The sequence below is a fragment of the Lygodium microphyllum genome, chromosome 25 (assembly GCF_053477565.2).
Source record: "Lygodium microphyllum isolate KBCC chromosome 25, Lygodium_microphyllum_v1.1.10, whole genome shotgun sequence".
NCBI lineage: Eukaryota > Viridiplantae > Streptophyta > Polypodiopsida > Schizaeales > Lygodiaceae > Lygodium > Lygodium microphyllum.
Window position 1 is genome coordinate 29,792,352 of NC_141159.1, and position 17,061 is coordinate 29,809,412.

The following is a 17,061-nucleotide window of genomic DNA, read 5'->3' on the forward strand; positions in this document are numbered from 1 at the left end:
CATTCAACGAAGCACTTTGCCAACCAAATATCTTAGAGATAGAGAAACTAAAGCAACAATCAAAGGGTCAAAGTCAATTTGAAAAGCATTGGTTTGAAAACCACATTACAATGGCCAAACTAGGAGCCCATATTATGACAGAGTCTCAAAGGAGTGATTGGCCAAATGGCGATCTCAAAGAGACCCAACCTATGTGTCGCCAACTTCCCTTTGAGTCCTTACTACCATTCAAGGTATAGACTTAGCCAGAGCTAGCCAAGAAAACTCTCTGGTTGATAAGGTTCTCACTGAGGAGGAGTTACATGTTGCAAGTAGGCTCAGACAAGGTACCATGCTACTTGATGTTGCAAAATATCTATTGTTATTGAGTAGGCTGCCACGAGTACTGAATGTGTGTCCCACACTCCAGGATAACCCCGAGTTCTACAATTGGTTCTTATCCTCACAAAGTGACATGGATCCATAAATATGTACATAAATAAACAATGAATTTTGTAACTGTGTATAGATAATGCCAACACACACAAGCAATGATAGTCAAGCACAGAGAGAAAAGTTGGGCTTGACAGGATGAGCTCCTAAGGTCCTCTTCTCGCCACACGTCTAGAAGTTGTAGGACCACTCCTGCCTCTAGGTGGAGGGCATGTAGTCCTCATAGCCGCCATGGGAAGCCCTGACCAACATCTTTGAGGGTGTACACATGGCACTGTCCCCTTCTACAGGCTTTCCCCCGTTTCTGATCCATCCTTCTAGGGACAAGCCCTGCCCCATTCCATCATAGCCAATCCGTGCAACTGGGAGTGAGCAAAGATCTACTACTAGTTGGAATACGCCTTGCAGTCGAGGCAGGATGAACATCATCACGGGGGCCATCCCTCTACAACAACCACTTGATAATCCACTGTTTAATCCCTTTTATGCAAATAATTCTATCATGCCTCAAAGCCTAAACCTTGGTTCACATTTTGCATGTTCCCCCACAGTAGCCGTCATAGAGCACATAGTATAGCTGGCCTGCAAGGAAGCTCTCTGTTTGTCGAAGGGAGCATATGGCACAAGCTCCTCCACCAGAGCGCTACGTGCCTACACTAAAGAGGTATACACCAAAATGAGGCCCAAAATGACATCGTTCGGGATGCAAGCTGCAAACTTCCCAGGCCAAGAAGAGGAAGGCACAAGGGAACGCCCAGGGGGTACTAACCCCTTCCGTGCAGGCCCTCCCTAGACACTCGAGCACGATGTACTCGAAAAGAGGAAAAGATAGCTAAAAACAAGAGGGAATTTGATGAATTATTTAAAAGCATTCTTGAAACTGCAGTGGCTAGGGGCTACACCATTTGGGTCCTAGTCGATATCTCCCATGCCCGGCCTGATAGGAGCCCCTCACCTACAACGCCCCCGTCGCCTCATCACCTGAACTCACCCTCATACAAATAGAATAGCCCCTATCTTATACAAAATGCTTACCAAGTGCTCTCTGGCCACAATTTTTTATCGTTAGATGGTTAAAAGGGGCAAACTCCCCAATTGTGCAAACTCTCTATATCTACTTTTAATATACCTCATGACTTTAACAAAAATCAAGCACAGGTGATATGCATCTAAGTTAATACCATGGGATTCTAATGAGTGATATCTCTTTGCATTGCACATGTTCCTTATAATTGAACAAATGACTTGCAGGTACCCTCACGAGTTGTCAAGTAGATACAGGACAACACAGGTCCCTATACGAAAGCGTTCAATGTTCAAGGTACCACAAGACCACCGAATCCACAAAGAGCCACGATGGAAGCTTCACTACCGAAAGCAAAAATCACCCTTGCAGCCCGCTCGCATCGCATGGCCCGAAGCATAGTTATTGACTACTCTCTCTTTCTATGTCAAACTCTACATTTGGCTCGTGGCAGTTATTACCTCAAGTACCAACATCGTATGTTACAAAGAGGTTTCGTGAAATCTCAGGTGTATCTCCCCACCTCCACAATTGTTCCTCTCGCAACAAGGCTAGTAACACAATCATCATTGTAATATCCATTTTCACATCCTTTGACTCTCTACATTTCCCAGCCCAAATGAAAGGCTGATAGCTTCAACATACTGCAATGAAAAAAAAAAGAGAAGAAAAGAAAAGAAAGCAACAAAGCCAGAAAAAAGAAAAAGCACTCACAATCATAACACAACACCTAACGGTCCTCAAATTGGGTGCATCCAGTGACCTCGGTCAGCTAGCTCCGTCCCTGATCCCCTAGCCCCTTTATACATCCCCCATAATTATTCAAGGCACATCAAAGGCAAGACATACCTAGGAATCTTGTCTCGCCTACGGTTAGACCTGTCAATCAATCGCGGTAAGCAATGCACGAACAACCATGGAAATACATCGTACTCGTCGAGCAAGCCAAGAAACTACTACCAGCTACCAAAATTTAGGTGACAATGTGTTCAATTGTGCTACAGTGTGTTATCACAATGCAAAGGATGTCTCATACACCTTCATGGGTACTTCTCCTCAACATTAACAACTTTGCTTCATCCACACGTTGCTACGAGCAACTAGACCAGCAGTCTTTTAACTACATAATATCTAAGTATGCACGAGCACTCACATAATATCTACACCACAATATATACACCATTTGGGTCCTCAAGTGCAGGACAATACTCTCAGCTTGCTTAGAGTTTAACCTGTCTCCCAAACTAATCAAACTACGTCTTACACATGATAAGAAGACTAGTACTACCCCCAGGGAGAGACCACATATAAAGGTTTTCAATTGCAGGTATTGTAGACTCCAACAAAAGTACCATCAACTCTTCATCAACACTCCACTCTAAATTCTTATCCTTCATCATCCTGCAAGCCCACCAACGAATCATCGCCCACCCTGGAATCCCCCAAACATCAACACATGTGCCAACCCATGAGTGCAACATCAACACCTGTGCCAACCCATGAGTGCAACTCCCAACAAAAATTGGACCTATCCCCAACTTCAACAACCCTATCACGAACCAAGCATGCCAACAAAGTGCCACCAACCACTTTCATCCACACCACTACTAAAACTTCTCTAAGGCCAACCACAGTAGTCCCTTCCACCTAAGTCTCCGGTGCATGCCAAAGCCTACTACCTACGACGGTGAGTGCCATGGGACTGGCACTCGTCTAGGAGGGGGCTAATGTTAACTCTCAGATGAACAAGGTGGAAAATCCAAAAAATCTAAAGTAGAAGATAAAGGCCAAGGAAAAAGTGAAACGAAAGATGAAGGCGCGCCAAGAAAAATATGAAAACACAAGAAGTGCAAAAAAATCTCAAATCAAGGAGAAAGGTGCACAAGGAAAAGTGCAAGTCAATACTTTTGTAAAAGAGCGCAAGGCGCATCATGATTTAATTTAAGAGCATCGAGATCTCACCCGTGCAATTTGTAAAGGTAGATGGGCAGTAGGAAGGAAGCTAGAAGATAGGAGGACAATGGGAAAAAGGGCCTACGACCGGCCATGTAAAAAAGGGAATAAGGGGATGACCACCCAAAAGGGATTTAGGGTTTTATATATAAAGTTGAAAAGTGAATGAGAAGCTCATTCTTGTGTGTGGCCAAAAGTGGCTCTCTTATTCTTCTTCCTCTTCTTCTTACTTGCTTGAGCTTGTACTTAAGAGAGGGAGTGTGAGTGTGAGGGAGTGAGGGTGTGAGGGTGAGGGACCATGGTGGAGAAGCTCTCCATCTTCTCCTCTCTTCTTCTCTTCTCTTCTCTTCTCTTCTCTTCTCTTGCTCACGGCAATGAAGCTTGGAGCATGGAGCTTGAGGATGGAGCTTTCTTGAAGCTTGCACTTGGATTGTGGAGCTACCAAAGTGCTCGGGAGAGGAGGTAACTCGATTGGGCATGGAGGTAAGCCCATTACACCCGTAGAGATGGATGGTGTGTTGGCTATGTGAGAGGTAGCCATTAGTGCTTGGCTTGGAGCGCTTGAAACAATAAGCGGTCCATGGGTCTTGGTGGTTGATCGTCTTTACAAGTACCTTGAGGTTTATAATCACAACCTCACTCCAAATCATCCATACATGAACTGATTGTGAGAACCAAGTCAAACTCAGTATGCAAGTGATCATGCAACCTTGAAGCCTAGGAGGGGAGAAAACGATTATCAGTATCACCACCATCATCATTTCCACGAGGTACTTGCCCAAGACTCTTGTTTCATGTTGTTCTTTTAACAAATTTTGTCTTGTTGGTAATTAACATCTCATAAGTGTTTAGGCACTCCCACCTTAGTGGGCTAGGGATTTATTTAGAACTCATATGACTACAAATAGGAACCTCGAGTGACCCAGTGGCACAATTACAATCATCATCCTAGCAACAATGTGGTTTCATGCTAGTCACACAACCTGAGATAGTCATAACTTGAGAATGGGGTAGGCTTTCAGACTCTATCGAGACCATTATTTTGCATTTTTCCAGTAGTGGGTAGGACTATCCCCCAAATGGATTAAGTTTGGCATTATTAGGCTGCAGTTGGGGCCAACCAATGAGGGTCTAATGGTCATGTGTAAGAATATTAAAGTCATCTCCCTCGTCAATAAATGCATCAAAGACATATATCTTTTGGACAGTCACACTGATATGCACAAGTAGGCAAGTTCTATCATTTCCTCTGTAGTGACAGGGAGGCATGAAGATCGAGACAATTGTTGTTCTTAGGTGTGGAGAGACAAATAGAGTGAGAGAGAGCAGAGTAGAGAGTGTGTGCACGATTTGTGGATACAATGACGAGTGTACCACTTTAGGTTTTTAGATAGATATATATATGTAAGTACAAGTGCTAAGGGTGTGTTCACACTTGTGCACATTAAAAGGCACGATGGCCTTTATTCCCAACAACCTCCCACCTAAAGGCAATGTGCCTTAAGAGGAGAAAAAAATCAACTTAGTATAGGTATGTACAAAGCTTAAATACATATGTCTATCCAACGTCCGCGTCATCTGTCGGCAATGAGCAAACCACTCTATTGGAAGACCCTTCGTGAGAAGGTCTGCAGGATTATCATCTGTATGCACTTTGATAATCTCAATGCTCTTGCTATCAAGTACATCTCTAATGAAGTGGTACTTCAATTGTATGTGTTTCGTCTTTGCATGAAAGATGGGATTCTGTGCTAGCATGATAGCACTCTGACTATCACAATGGAGAACAAGTAACTCTATGATGCCAAGCTCTCCCACCATATGTGAAAGCCATAAAGCCTTCTTACATGCCTCAGTGGCAGCCACACACTCTGCCTCTATAGTAGACAATGCAACACACTTTTGTAGCTTGGAGATCCAAGAGACTGCTCCTCCTGTGAAAGTAAACACATATCCAAAAGTGGACTTTCTGCAATAATCTGCATGATCAGCATAGTCTACATCCGTAAAGCCAACAACATATGCCTTCTTCTTTTCAAAGCAGATGCACAACTCCTTTGTGCCTTTGAGGTATCTCATAATACCTTTCATTGCATCCCAATGCTTTTTGCCAAGGTTTGCCATGTATCTGCTAACCACTCCCATTGCAAAGGCAATGTCAAGACATGTAGCAACCATAGCATACATCAAACTGCCAACAGCTGAAGCATATGGTATCCTGGACATTTCAGTCTTCTCATCATTAGATGTAGGGCTGTCCGCTGCACTGAGTTTCACATATGGAGGTAATGGAACCCCAATTGTTTTCCCCCGTCCATATTGAAATACTACAAAACCTTGGAGATATACTCCTGCTAAGATACATAGAGCAATCATTTTGACCTATCTTTGAGTATTCACATACCAAGAATGTGATTTGCATCACCAAGATCCTTCATGTCAAAGCCTATGAAGACTTTGCTTCAGTGAATCCAGGCATGAGTATCCCTGCCAGCAATCAGCATATCATCAACATACAGAACCAAGTTAATCGGGCTGCCACATCTGATGCCTTCTTAGTGTACAAGCAGCGATCCACTTGACTTCTATGGAAACCTTGAGATTGCATAAATGTATCAAATTTATGATACCATTCTCTTGGTGCTTGTTTCAGCCCATACAAACTTCTTTTGAGTTCACATACCATCTTCTCTTTCCCTTTTTCCACAAACCTTTCAAGCTGCTGCATATATATGTCTTCATGCAAATCACCATGTAAGAATGTAGTCTTTACATCCATCTGTATGAACTCCATATCTTCAACTGCAACCAAGCCCAAAATGGTTCTCAATATAGTCATTTTGATTACAGGAGAGAAGATCTCATCAAAGTCAATTCCATGCTCCTGCGTGTACCCCTTTGCAACCAATCTTTCTTTGTACTTTGGTGAGGAACCAGAAATGACATTCATCTTGTAAACCCATTTGCATGGAAGTGTTTTCTACCCTTTAGGCAATTGCACCAAGTCCCAAGTGCCATTTTTCTCAAGAGATTCAATTTTTGAAAACATGGCTTTATACCATTTCTTGTTGTCCTGTCTATCCATTGCTTCCTTGAAGCAAGATGGTTCACCACAATCAATCAACATGACATAATCAGCCACATTATTTGCACTAGGAATGAATCTATTAGGTTGTCTAATAGCCCTATACAATCTCCTAAACCAAATATCATTGTTTGCTGGCTGTTGAGCATTTTCAGCTTGTTGTCCTGGCATTTCAACATGCAAATCAGCATTAACAACTTATTGTCCTAACTGTTCCTGCACAAGTAGTGGCTCATTATCATGGGCAACAGCTAGCTGATCATTTCCAACATTATTTTTTGCATTTACAGGTTCATTTACAACAGCTATTTGCTACTGTACAGCGGGAAAATTTTGTTGTTCAAAATGTATTTCTTCCCAAAATACAACCCTATGGACCTCCTCAGTCTTTTTGAGTTGTTTATGCATGCGATCTTCCCGAAAGATAACATTATTGCTGCGTACTACTTTCCTTTTCTTGAGATTCCACAATCTATACCCCATTTCACCCTCGTCACCATATCTTAGGAAAATGCATTTACAGGACTTTGGCTCAAGTTTGTTGTGTTTTTCTTTACGAATGTGCACAAAAGCCTCGCAGCCAAATCCTTTCAGGTGGGCATATGAAGGTGGCTTGCCCAGCCATGCTTCTTGGGAAACTCCCCTCCCCCCCCCCCCCCCCCCAAAGACTTGTTTGGTGATCAACTAATTAAGTGTATGGCTGTCATAACAGCCTTTGCCCAAAAACCATGGGATAATGCAGCATGAGATAGCATCGTATGGACCTTATCCTATATGATCCAATCCATACACTCTGCAACTCCATTTTGGGGTGGATTATGAGGGGCAGTGATCTCCCTCTTTATCCCTTTGCTGTCACAAAATGCTTGAAAGGCCTTGGACACATATTCCCCACCATTATCAAAGCGAAGACACTTGAATGTCTTATCAGTTTGATTTTCAACCAATGCCAATAATTTTTTAAACTTGTCAAGCACTTCATCCTTGCTACGAATAGGATAAACCCATAACTTTCATGTAGCATCATCGACAAAGGTGACAAAATGTTTATTTCCCCCTAAAGATAATCTTGGCATCTAGTATACATCTGAATGTTAACTCTAGAGGAGAAGTTTTCAATGAAAAAGACTTTTTGTGAGACATCTGTGCATGTTTACCATAAATACAATGATCACAATGCTCAAAATCAGCATAACGAAGACAAGTAACCCAAATGAGAAATCACTTTCATTCATGTTTAACTCATGAGTCCCAACCGGCCATGCCACAAAGAAACACTTGGTTGCCGGGTCATGGCAACAACATGATCACTCACACTAGATACATGGAGAGGATACAAAGTATCATTTTTACAACCTCTAGCAATCACTCTAAATTCCTTACAAATCTTCCATTTTCCATCACCAAAGGTGGTATGAAAACCATCATCATCTAGCTGCCATGTGCTAATCAAGCTCTTCTTGAGTTGAGGTACATGTGGTACATGCTAAACTGTGAGGACAGAGCCATGCTGAAATTGCAACTGCACACTACCAACACTTGCAATGTCACATGCATAGTTTTCCCCAAGATGGACAATACCATGTTGACCCCATGTATAGGCAGAGAACCACTCTCAATGAAGGGTGACATGAAAGGAAGCACCTAAATCAAGAATCCATGAATGCATGTCTTCATCTGTATTTGCAAGTAAAGCATGTGCACCAAAGTGTGAAGAGACCAAAAGTATGTCATTCCCATTGTCCCCACCGTCATGAGTGACTACATTCACCTCTTCAATTTTGACATTGCTCTTCTTGGGTTGACCCTCTTTCTTCTCTTCCTTGCTATCATCTGTCTTTTCCTGTCTCTTTCTTCCATTTGTAGTAGTCACGTTTAAAGTGACCCTTCTTGCCACAATGATGGCATTCAACATCTTTGCCACGTGATTTATTGTGTCCCTTGCTATCATATTTGCCTTTCTGTTGTGATATGCCCCTAGTATGCAAAGCACTAGAAGACTTACTAGATGCATTGTTCTGTTGATTCTTTCTTCCATGAGTAGAGCACTCTCTACATCACCATACAAAAGAATCATATTTGAATTACTCATAGCAATCCTGAATGTATTCCAACTCTCTGGAAGAGTGCAAAGCAAGAACATAGCATTAAATTCTTCATCAATCAAGAACTTCAAGGCAACCAGCTAGCAGAAAATAGATTTAAACTCACTCAATTGAGTAGATATTGTTGTACCCTCTTTCATACACAAATCCATAAGCTTTTTCAGCCAATACACTTTGCTTGCAACACTCTTTTGTGCATATAGTTCTTCCAATCTAGTCCATATAGCATATGCAGAATCCAAACCTTCAATGTTAAACAACAAGGCATCAAAAATCAATAGCTCAATGGTTGAGCATGCAAGCTCATTTAACTCATCTCAATCTTTCTGTTCCATGTCTGCGAGCTTTGCCCCTTTGGTTTTAATCGGCTTTGCCTGCTTCTTTTACAACAAGATATTATAGCATTGTTTTTTCCAAACTGCAAAGTTATGTGTTCCTTCAATCTCCTTTATGTGCATGAGATTACTATTGTCACTGTTGCTAGCCATGATTTTCGGCCCAAATGTGACAAAAAATTCAGCAAATGCAGGCCCAAATTGTCACCCAAGTGACTAAGGTACAAACAAGTACCAACCATCAATAAATGACCATGTAGAAGCAACAATTTCAGATCTATAAATAAATTTTTAGAAGCACCAAACCATGTGCTACAGCATTCCACAATTGGTTACAACTGTTCCAAGGGCATATACATCACATTACATGAGAAATCCCAAATTTTAGCTACAATTTCTGTTGTATATGTATCCACAAGCATAAAATTTGACACGCACGGTCAAAAGCCCCAAAATTTTTTGCTCAAAGCATCAACCACACATCTGCATTTTCTCTATCATGCATAGAACATGCCAATTTTGCTAAAATAGAGCAATTTTAGCAAAACCCCCAAATTTTGCAAGTGATGGATGTCCAAATTGCATGGAATTGAGCCTACATCTACATAAAATGACCAAATGGTGCAGAATTTTTTTCCAAACTGCAAAAGCCCCGAATTGCATGGGGTCCAATGTGCATCAATGTCAAGAAATTGGGTAAATTTTAGCCTAATTTTTGCATGTACATGAAAAGCCCCAAATGTCGAGGACAAAATGTCACAAATTCCCAAATCCGAGAAAAGCCCCAAATTTTTGGGCCAAGATTGCACAGATTTCGATGAAATTGACTCATCCAAGAAAAAATCTCACTTGCATTTGAGAATCCCCAAAAAATTTCCGAGGCCTGTGCATTCGATGTCTGCAATTTCTAGTCCAGAGAACACTACAATGTGTGTCGAGCACAAATTTGGAAAAACCCCCAAATTTAAGACACATATGTTTATATGTGCTTGTAGGTGTGAACACCCAACAAAAAAGGGTTTTTAAAAAAAGAAAAAGTAAACAAAAAATAGACCGTTGACTTACTGCCCATCATCCGTGCAGCCCGCTCGTCGCCCATGCAGCCCAACTCCTTGTCTCGTCCCGCTAAGTACCCGTCAATTGCTTTGCAAGTGTTGTCCATCAAATCGCCTCCAATCTCATTGCAGAAAAAGTGCCACCTAATGCCATGGCTACAGCTCCCACCAATCACCTACATGCTAGGTCATGAAACGACCTATTGTCTGTCTAAAGATGACGTTTTGGTCCTACGCCTACACCCTGGAACTATCACCTGATAGAGACGTGACTTGTTGACCTGCACAAACTCCAAAAAGTACAAAATGCCTCAACCACAGCTCTGATACCAGTTTGTAGTGATGGGGAGGCATGAAGATCAAGATAGTCATTGTCCCTTAGGCACGGAGAGACAGAGAGAGTGAGAGAGAGCAGAGTAGAGAGTGTATGCACGATTTGTGGGTACAATGACGAGTGTACCACTTTAGGTTTTTAGATATATATATATATATATGTAAGTACAAGTGCTAAGGGTGTGTTCACACCCGAGCACATTAAAAGGCATGAGAGCCTTTATTCCGAACATCCTCATCCTCTTCCTCAATCTCGATGATAATGGCAACTCTCACGTTTACAGGGGGTTCTAGAAATGGAGGCTCCTGCATGGATACATTAGTGTTGTTGGTTGATTTTTGCTGGAGCTCGTGGTCATCATGCAGAGTGGTATTGATGGTGGGACCTACTCTTCGGCAGCTAAGATGGTGTGACTCTATGGGACTCACCGACTACCTTGGTGGCAACCTGTTTATAATCCTCCTCTTCATCTGAGAATGGCAGATCGATGGTGGCTAGCACATGCATCCAATCCCACTCATCCTTGAGGCAAGGGATATACTTTGTTAGTGGCCCATAAGAATTGCTAACTTGTGAGTCTCCTTTCAACATAGCGAAGATGGCATCTAGGTCAATCGGAGTGGTCTTCCAAGTATCCATCTTGACTATCACGGCCTCTGATCTATTTCCTAAGAATGTTGCCCCAATCTTCTATCACTCGTCTATTTCACATTCAAGGTCCTAGCAAGACTTCATAGTTCACTCCCTTCATGGCTATGAAGTTCACTGAGAATTGGACTCCCACTATCTTGAAGGGACAGTCTTTCAATACTCCAAATGGTCTGGCCTTCATTCCATTAGTCAGCATGACATTAAACCTTGTAGTCTCCAAGGGTGGGTTACCACAAGCCTATAGCAGGACTACATGGCCGAGCACACTAACTCCAACTCCCATATCTACAATTCCCTTCCTTGTAGCATCTCCTAATGCATTGATAGGCAAGACTATGTGCATCTCTGTGCCTTCCCAAAAGGTATTTACATGCAAAGACTTAAGCACTCACTTCAAGGTTAAGTTTAGCATATGTGTTACTACATCATGGTTAGACAAGTCGGTCCCTCCAAGCTCGTCATGTCATTCTACCACTACTTAATCCAGTTTCCAATTGCTTGCTTTTCATTAAGCTCTATGCTCTTTTGCCAGTGTTCTTGGGGAGTCTGCCCACCTGTGGCATCTAGGGTCTGTCCATGCGGTGCTACATGGGATGTGGATGTGTCTCTTGATTTGAACTGTGAGTAGGTGAGACTAGTGTGCTTAAGCTAGGGATCTCATCGATCTCGTCTTTGATAATGGGTTCCACATCCTTTAGGTACGCTTGAGCTTCTCTCATCCACTCCTTGACCTTATCAACCACTTCTACTTAGTGCCTTGGATCGAGATATTATCTAACCTTGGCACGTCCCTTTTCCATTATCTCTTAGGAGCAGATGTCTCTACTTTTATGTCCGTGACTTGCTTTCCCTTTGGTAGCATGGTGGCACTATATGTCTTAAGCGTAATCTTCATCTTAGCCCTCCTTTTCCTTCTTCTATGGTTTCTCTTTCCTATTGAAGGTACATCGAGGTTGCTTGGTCCTAGTAATGAAATACCGGCCTGCTTTGCTTATGCTCAAGTCATGACATTCATCGGAATTGGCATGGTTTGCCATCAAGTGTTTCAACTCCGAGCAATCCCAATTGTACAAATGGCATGATAGCAGAATAAGTGGATGGTTTTTTCCTAGGTCACTTGGCATACGTGTGTGATCCCACACTGAGGGCATCTCAGGTCTAGCCTTCTCTTGATTGGCTTGCTCCCTTTTGGGGCATCAAGATGAGGTGTATCCCGTGTAACCACAAGTCCAGCATGCAATGGGTTCTTGGTTCTATCCTCCTAGACCTCTACCTCTTTCCTTGCCCAATCCCATCATCACCACTGGTTTGAAATCCATCAAGATGGGATTACCCTCTTTGTTGTATGAGACGTGATTGGTTGTGAGTATGACAATCACCTCGATAATTGGCAATGCATTAAATCATGGCCAAACCTATCATGATTGGCACACAAGGTTTGGATCTAAGATCCATGCACTTAGGCTGAAGGTGGTTTCCTCCACAATGCATGCATTGCACGTGAGTTTGCATCAGCCTTCTCATCGTCTCTTGAAGCCTAGCCAACTCTAGCTTCATGTCCACTAGCTCATGGCTCTGGTCAACACTCTTTTCCTTGTCTTGGATGCTCTAGTTGGATCTTCCACTAATGGTCATAGCTCTTTCTGAGATTATAGAGGTAGTGTTGTCTCAGGTTATGGGTCTTGGCTCCTCTCCTTGAGTAGGTCATCCACTCATATGGATTCTTCAAAGACCCTAGCTAGCACATCCCTTTGCAGCGTTGAGTTACTCACCAAGGCCTTGTAAAGCTCTTCACTTCAGATCCCGGTTATGAACACAATGGAGACCGCTCATTTGCTAGGTTTCTCTACAGGCTAAGATTCTCTTGAAGAGACTCCGCATGTGGGTGATGTAGTCTCGGATATCCTCCTTGTCCTTTAGACTAATGTTCATCAACCTAACAATGAGGTTGTCAATAGGCGTTCTAGTTCTACCAACGGTCTATCCATGCTTCCTTCCCATCCCATCTCTCTTGGATTGCTATTCTCAATGTTGGAACAAAAAACTCTACTAATAGGATTGCTTCAGTTTCATAGGTCAACTTGAATGGTGTCTATCCTATGGATGTTTTATAGGCTGCCTTGTAAGCCCATAATATTTCCATTAGCTTATTGTCCCAATCACTGTGTGAGGCGGAGATCACCTTGGTTGGAATAATCATTAAGATTTTGTTTGTCACTACAACCTGATCGTTGGCTTGAGGGTAATATGGTGAGGATTTTCGATGGACTATCAAGAAACTGGATAACAAGTGGGCAATCGCTTCATTGATGAAGTGTGCCCTTGATCACTCTAATTTTATGAGACATTCAAACCATGAGATCACTTGTTCCCAAAGAAATTTGATAGTGGTCCTAGCATTGTTTTTTTGAGTCGCCTGAGCTTCAGCACACTTGGTGAGATAGTCCATGGCTACGATTATATACCTCAGACCTCAAGGAATCTTTTGATGAAGAGACTCTTGAGGTTATTGAAGCCATTGTGTTTGACATTGTTTAAACTAGTGTACCACGTCCATCCTTTGTCTCCCCCAAGCAAAGTCCAAAAGCTTGTGCGCATTGAACAAGGTCCGTGGGGCCGTTAGCCTTGCATACTTACTCAAACTCCTCCACAAAGCTATACGGGTCATTATCGAGGGCTAATACTTGTCAAGTTGCTTAGCAACCATAGATATCTTGGTCTAGCTCCTAGAATTCTGAGTGATTCCTAGTGCTACTAACAATGAAGTTGCCTGCTCCGCTTTGTTTCTACAATCGTGTTATCTAAGAGTCGCTTGGTGAGAAGCTCTCTTAAGATCGGCTTCTAGTGCTCTCTTCCTCTTAGTGTTTGGTCCTGTCCTATTTTAGTTGGCGAGTGCTAAGACATGTTAGACTTTACGCATTTCTATGTCTTGTCTCGACTTTTAAGCTCATTGATCTTGGTGATAGGTGGCTATGAGCAACACTTTCCTTGCCAACCTTCTCTCCTCTTCTGGATCAGCTATGATGTCCTTGGCAAGTAGTCTACCGTGATGCTCCATTTTGATTTGTAGATCATACCAGGTCATCAGTTGCTAGTAGATGTCAACTGGGAATTCTCCCAAGTAGTCAAGGTCGTCATTTTCGAGGTTGATACTAGCTCTGGCATATTGTTGACTTCTTGAGCAACTAGGGCATCAATTAGATTAATCAAGTCAGATAGAGTTGTGTCCCTAATCATGCTTCTTATTGTTGCTCCCTAAGTGGCTCAACAATTCAAGTCTCTTAGTATTCGGCGATTAGTATCCTTGGCCACTATTCAATGACCGGGGGTCTCCTTCTAGTGGTGGGTACATTCAATTTATCTTATCTTGCGTGAATTCATTGTTATTCAAAGCAATCCTCAATGTTGCTAGTGGGATGCTCCTCAATGTGCGTAGTGAGAAATCAGGATTTCGGTTTTTCTGGTGCACTCCAAGTGTTTATATGATGGAATATGTGAATTCAATCACAGTCAATGCAGATCACACTCCCTTTAATCAATTTCGACTAATGCTAGCTCTTTTGTGCATGGCGGTAGCTCGTAGTGGTCCACTCTAGATTCTTGCTATATGCTTGAAGCATAGTCTAAAGGGTAGCAGGTTCAAGTTTTCCACCTGGATCTCTATTGGGGTATAGTTAGTGATCGCAGTCGCTCTTTGACTGTCGAGTCTTAACTCTTGAGTCAATCGGCTCTATTGCCCCTTTCACTCACCTGGGGATCTATTAGGGTGTCCTACATCTAGGGCTTGGCCTCTACAAGATCTAGTGAGGTCAGATTTTGTCAGAACTTGATGTACAGTTTTCTCGTCCAATTTGTAGGTCCTTCATCTAATTTCAAGAACAACCAGTTGTCTGATTCTAGATAGCTGTCTGATTCTGGACTATCCAATTCTGGAGTAATCGAAGTTCAGTTGGAGGACTTTGAGGTAGTCGAACTATCCGATTCTAAGAATTTGACAGTCTAATGTGATGGCAAAAACTATGCAAACTTGACAAAAATCCACTGTATCATGCTTGATGCTTCCTCCTAGTCTATGGCAAGCTCCAGAATCAAACGACAAGGGGTTAGAAAAACAACTCACCCGTAGCCTCCAAATGCACTCGATCGCACGAATCGAAACTCTCCTTACTTTACTGCTACCTTGTAGCAAACTTGTCTAGCTCTCTCTTTCTGTCAACTACTCTGAATGCAAAAATGAGCTTCCCTTTGCTCTCCCTACCTCTTTGACCCCTTGTTCTTTAGTCTTCCACTCCCCTTCTTCTCTCTTTCCTCTCTAAATGCATTGAAGCTCCTTTTTCTTCCTGTTCTACCCTGTTTACAGTAGTAACCCTATTGTTTGTTTCTCTATTTTTTTCCTGATTTTTCCTTACCTAAATGCATCCAAATCACAAGCAACCACTTACACTAATCCAATCTACTTAGCAAAATTCAAAAAATCAGAAGAACTTACTTGCAAAGGAGATGGAATACCTTTTCAACTCCCTCGCTTCCTACCTATCTCAAGCACCGATTCGGGCCAAACCCTACTTCAATGCTCGATTCGGAGCAGCACTCAAAGCTTGAATCCGTTGGTCCCAGCAATTGAACCAAAATGTGGGAGCTTCTCACTCAACCACCAAGATTCGCAGACCGCTTATTGTTTCAAGTGTTTCAAGCTAAGTGCAATGGCTACCTCTCACATAGATATATGTTCCCCCACACTTACAAGTGTAGTGAGCTTACCTCCATGCTCAATCGAGTTGCCTCCTCCCACAAGCACTCCAGTAGCTCCATGATCCAAGGTGCAAGCTTGATCCTCAAGCTCCAAGCTCCATGCTCCATTGATGCGCACGAGACAAGAGAGGAGAAAGAGAAGAGAAAAAGAAGAGAGGAGAAGATGGAGAGCTTCTCCACCACCATCCCTCGCCCTTACACACTCACTCCCTCACACTCCCTCTCTCAAAAAGCTCAAGCTCAAGCAAGCAAGAACAAGAAGAGGAGGAGGAGAACTAGTTTTGGCCACACACAAGAATGAACTTCTTCATTCACTTTTTTCCTTTTATACAAAACCGTAATCCCCTTTGGGTACCCATCCCTTTTTTACATGACCAGCCATTTTAGCCTAGGTCATCTTTTCCTATTCCCTTCCTATTTGCATTGTGCCTTCACCCATGCCCATCTACATTTACAAATTGCATAAGAGGGAGCCATGCACTCTTTTACAAGGATTTAGAGTGTGCTTTCATATTTAAAATGTGTCTTTCCTCTTTTGTGCTTGCCTTGAACTTTTAAGGTTGTCCTTACGCTTTTGGCATTTTTTTCCTCTTATTTCTTCAGTTGGGTTGCCTTTTTTCTGCTTTGCCCTACGTTTTACCACTAAACGTGATGACTAGGGCACATGCCAAGCAAGTTGGATATCAATACTTGGGCCTAGCAATGTGGACGTTTCTTCTATTTGCAAGAAGAATAGGAAGAAAAAGAAGAAAATAACTAAATAAAAGATTAATCTAAAGAGTGATAGTGCCAATGCTAACAACAGGGAGAAAATTACCAGATGCAGAACTTGAAATCCTAGCTCCAATGACTAAGAAGAAGGGGAGTGCTAAGGTAGGAGAGTATCCTTGACCCAAGACACTAGTTGGAAATCATAGAGAAAGTGAGAGGCTAGGTAGAGGAAGCTCAAGTGCATATAAGAGAGTCAATACCCACACATGAGGATCAAGAAATATCTAGCATAGAGTTTCCCTCCTCTCCAACTTACATACGATCATTGATGAACCAAGGGAAGGAACCTCATGACCAACCAAGTGAACCTACCTTGCCTCAACATGACCTGGGGCTAGAAGCTCAACCACCAAGAAGTAACAAAGCCAATGAGATCGATGTAGGACTGGTAGTAGCCCTTGTTCACTCAAGTGTCATTACCCTTGGGAGAGCTAATGAGACAAAACTCAAGTCTACGGAATACATTCAAGCCATGGGTTGAGGGACAAGGATAGTCAACATTAGCATGAGAGGCTGACAATGACACCCACATTCCAAGTGTAACACCCTCCCCAATGCCAAGTT